This window comes from Miscanthus floridulus, chromosome 3, assembly GCF_019320115.1.
Source record: "Miscanthus floridulus cultivar M001 chromosome 3, ASM1932011v1, whole genome shotgun sequence".
Taxonomy (NCBI): domain Eukaryota; kingdom Viridiplantae; phylum Streptophyta; class Magnoliopsida; order Poales; family Poaceae; genus Miscanthus; species Miscanthus floridulus.
Window position 1 is genome coordinate 148,774,225 of NC_089582.1, and position 5,010 is coordinate 148,779,234.

At 38.5% G+C, this 5,010-nt stretch overlaps 1 pseudogene; it reads left to right on the forward strand.

Moving 5' to 3' along the window:
* The first annotated feature begins 1,056 nt into the window (after nt 1-1,056).
* LOC136544686 (uncharacterized) lies at nt 1,057-4,674 on the forward strand (annotated as a pseudogene).
* The last annotated feature ends 336 nt before the right edge of the window (nt 4,675-5,010 follow it).

The window sequence follows — 5,010 nt, forward strand, 5'->3', positions numbered from 1 at the left end:
AGAAAACACATAAAAGAACTAATTTGGCCAAACACTAAGCCACTCAAGTCTCAAACTTTAGATACAAACTCAGATTATCCAGCTGACCAGAAATAGCAAGCAATCAAAATAGGTTGAATTCCATGTTCAGAAGTGAATAACGGCTCACTGAATTATTGGGGTGGTCTAGCAGAGCTTTCAACAGGCAGTAGGTACCCAGAGCTCTGTTTTATTGGAGATCAGCAGCCAAAGCTAGCAGCTGCACAATTGTAGCTACTCACTGTTTGTTCAGTGATCTGTACAGGCTGCCATATATCCAACATCCTTTGTTTTTTGTGGAATTATCCAATTTTCTTATTGCCCTAGGCATACATCATGAGGCAATAATTAGCAGGCTGTACACTTCCTCATTTATCATCAAAGGAAAAAGAAGCAAAAGTTCATGGATTTTTTTTACAATTAATTTCAGCATTGTCCATCAGCACACAGCACCTTGACTACAGCTCCTTCAGGCAACACTATACTACTTCAGATAGGATTCATTATAGTATCATGGAAAACATAGCTGAATTGTTTTAAAAGAAATCATAGCTGAATGCATATAGTGATGCATCCTGCAACTCTGAGCCATATATTTTCATACTGACAACTAGAGCACATTTTATTTCAGTGAACCAAATCCAGAGGTCCAAGTTCAGAGAACCAAATTTGTAGAAACTATTACGAACATTTTGCAAGAGCATTGCCAAGTGAGTGAAATCTGAAGTCTTTCCTGTACATGCTATATTGGCAAAGTATTCTGATTCATTGTAATTCTCCTCCCAAACTTTTTTCTTTTAGCAGTCCTCTGAAGAAATAGTCAAATTGTTTCATCATCACAGTGGTTATATTTCGAGGAGGCTATTAGAATCATAGCAGACAGTCCCATCGGAAGGCTATTGTGGTTCCTGTGAAGTTAAAACAAGGTGGACGATCCAAATCTACTTTCTTTATTGCTACTATTATAGATTTTTCATCGCTCGTAACAAGGATAAATAAACTAATGCAGTGATAGTATTTCTTGTTTTCAGTGAATTAATGGACTTAAATGCTATTAAGAGGTTGTTGCAATCTGAAAGACCAAGTGATGAGTACATAGCTGGAGTAAAAGGTTTTATTAAGTTTGCCTACAGTGGAAAAAGGTCCGATGCAAAGATTCAGTGCCCATGTGTCAAATGTGTCAACAGACGGTTACAAACGCAAGAAACAGTGTATGAGCACTTACTGTGTAATGGAATGCTGCGTGGATACACTATATGGGGTTGTCATGGGGAAACAGCATCTTATATCTCTGCTAACAAAGATTTAGAGCCATGTTCAAAGAAAAACAAAGATTCAGAGCCAGCACGTCCAAGTTTCAACACTAATATGCGGCAAGTAGTTCAAGAAACCTTTGGATATATAGATACTGAACATCACACAAATGGACCTCATGCATCTGGTTCCCCTGAAGATGGACCAGATGCGGAAACAGAAGCTTTCTTTGATTTGCTTAGGGCTGCTGATGAACCTTTATGGGAAGGATGTGAGCTGTCAAAACTTTCTTTCCTTGTCTTATTGTTTCATGTGAAATCAACCAACAAGTGGAGCAATAAATCAATTAATGATCTACTTCAAATCTTACAGCTAGCTCTCCCAAAAGGTTCAAATATTCCTGCAACATTCGTGGAGGCTCAAAAGATCGTTGCAAAGCTTGGCCTTAAATATGAGAAGATTCATGTATGCCCAAATAATTGTCAGCTCTATTGGAAAGACAAGAAAGATGATGACTTCTGTTCAAAATGCAAAGCTTCAAGATGGAAAAATAAGCCAGATGAAACATCATTGACAAAAAAGGAAAGAAGAAAGGCAACCCCAAACAAGGTATTGCGTTACTTTCCAATCAAACCTAGACTTAAAAGGCTTTTTATGAACAAGGAAACAGCCAAGTTAACTAGATGGCATGATGAGGAGCGTACAAAGGATGGTGCTTTGCGCCATCCTGCTGATTCAGAGGTTTGGAAAATGACTAATTCCCTCCACCCTCACATCGCATCAGATTCTCGAAACATGAGGTTTGGACTAGCAACAGATGGTTTTAACCCATTTGGGAAGTGCAATTCTACCCATAGTTGTTGGCCAGTTGTATTAGTACCATACAACCTTCCACCATGGTTATGCATGAAAGCTTCTTCTCTTATGCTCACTCTAATAATTCCTGGTTACTCTGGAAAGAACTTCCATATATTTATGCAGCCAGTTTATGATGAGCTAAATGAGTTGTTCGACACTGGTATGTCTACATATGATGCATCTCGACATGAGAGATTTCAACTTTATGCTACAGTATTGCATACTGTGAGTGATTATCTTGGGACAGGGATACTGGCACAGTACAGTGTTCTGGGACAGCTGGGTTGTGTGTCCTGTGATGATGAAACAAGTTCAAGGCGCTTGAAACATGGTGTCAAGCAATGTTTCATGGCACACCGACGATTTCTACCCGCTGACCATGAGTTCCGTTATGATGCTAGTTCATTTGATGGAACCGAAGAGCATCGGTCCAGACCTATTTCTTATTCTGGAGAATCTCTTTTGGAAAAGATAAAATCAATTAGTGACTTTGAGAAGTCTAAAACCTGGAAGGGTGTTAGTGGCCTATTTTCTTTGTCTTACTGGAAGTATAATTTGCTACGGCACAATCTTGACTTTATGCACATAGAGAAGAATGTGTGTGAAAATATATTTGGGACACTTTTAGAAATGGATGCCAAATCAAAGGACAACCTACAGGCAAGGAAAGATTTGCAAGAAATGAACATCAGGCCAGATCTACATCCACAAAAAAAGGCTAATGGTAAGTATTACTTGCCTCCTGCTTTGTACAGCATGTCTAAAGAGGAGAAGCAACAATTCTGTAAAGTCCTTCGTGACATAAAAGTTCCAGATGGTTATTCTAGTAACATCTCTAGATGTGTAAATGTTGATCAACCAAAAGTTTCAGGCCTAAAAAGTCATGACTGCCACATACTAATGCAACAACTTATGCCACTTGCTTTGAGAGGTCTTCTTCCAGATGAAGTTATATCCAGTCTTATTTGATCTGTGTGGATATTTTAGAGAACTGAATGCAAAAGTTCTCCACATCAATGAACTTGAGAAGTTAGAAGAACGAATCATAATGACATTATGTCGGATGGAAATGATATTCCCGCCTGGGTTTTTCACTATCAATGTGCATCTTGTTCTTCACTTAGCAACAGAGGCAAAAATAGGTGGTCCTATATGTTATCGGTCAATGTATTTTGTGGAAAGGTATGTTCTCCTTATAAAAATCTAAGAGCCATGTTTGGTACCTTCTCTTTGCATGCTAAATTATCGTTTTTATTAATTTATACTAGTTTGTGCAGGTACCTTGGTGTTTTGAAGTCAACCGTGAGAAATAAAGCTCGTCCAGAGGGCAGCATTGCAGAATCAGTTCTGGCAAAAGAGGCTATGCACTTTTGTTCAACATTTCTTGATGGTTTTCAGACCCTGTCTAATAGGCTTTCACGGAATGACGAGAATGATGAGTCACTTGGATGTTCTACTAGACATGCATCAACTCTTTTTCCTCATCCTGGGAAACCACTTGGAAAGCCAAGTAGTTATGTCCTGAGAGGTTTGGCTAAAGTACAAGCACATAGATATGCGCTATTCAATTGTTCTGATGTCGATCCATACCTTAGGTAATATCTCAAAATTGTAAACATAATTTTTTTTGCCTCCCATAAATTTTCCTACATGTAAATTATAGAGCTCATGCTGAAGAGATCATCGGAAAAGGAACTGGACATAGAGCCAGCCATAGAAATGTTGAGAACATCCAAAATCAGAGGTTCCATCAATGGTTTAGAAGTCATGTAAGTACCTTAACTCAAAATGCTTTACTTGTAGCACTAACATGCAGAACTAAACTTGTGTATAATTGTACAGATAATGCAGTTAGAGAGTGAAAATAACATTCATGATGTTAAAGATGACATTAGGTGGCTAGCTCGTGGCCCAGTTGAAGCTGCAAAAAGGTACCGTGCTTTCAACATTCGTGGTTTCCGTTTTAGGCCTAAACGGTTGGATAAGGTGACACAAAACAGTGGTGTAGTGCTAACTGCAAAAACATCAAGTTATGCCAGTGCAAGTGATGGCAGGCCAGTTTTAGGTGATGTGACTTGCTATGGGAGGATAATTGATATTATTGAGCTTAACTACTCTGGGAAATTTTCTGTGGTACTTTTCAAATGTGAATGGGTTGATGTTATTTCCAAAAGAGGAATAAAGAAGGACAAGTATGGCTACACACTTGTTAATTTCTCACACCTGATACACACAGGAGAAAAGATTGATCATGAACCGTACATTTTTCCTAACCAAGCTGACCAGGTGTTTTATTCTGACGACAAAGAAAACCCTGGGTGGTCTGTAGTCACAAAGATGAAACCGAGAGATATATATGACACAGGTTGTGAACAATGGGAAGATGATGTAGAAAATGAGCCATTCCATGTCACACACCTTGAAGATATGTTCAATAATGCAACTGTAAGACATCAATGGGCAAGAAGAGACATTGAGGGAACCACGGTGGATGCTAGTGATGTTGCAGATGCTGGTGGCAATGGATTGAATGACCAATCATAGTTCATGAGGTGCAGTACGTGACTCTTATTGTGGATGCTCATTTGTTGAATTTATTGAATTCTTACTATAATGACAATTTGTTCAATGGATAAGACACTGAGACTGTACCTGTGAACTTAGAGAAAAACATCATTTCTTAATTTTTACGTAGGTGTACAATTATAAGACACTGCATGACAATATTGTTACCATACAATAATATTTTATAATATTTATCATACATCTAATTGTCGTACCATACTTATGTGCAGCCGGCTTGTGTTCATACTAGAAGAGGGTATTCTTCACAAGCTGACACCAGTAGTCCTGCGGGGATGTCGTCTGCACCAAAGATGA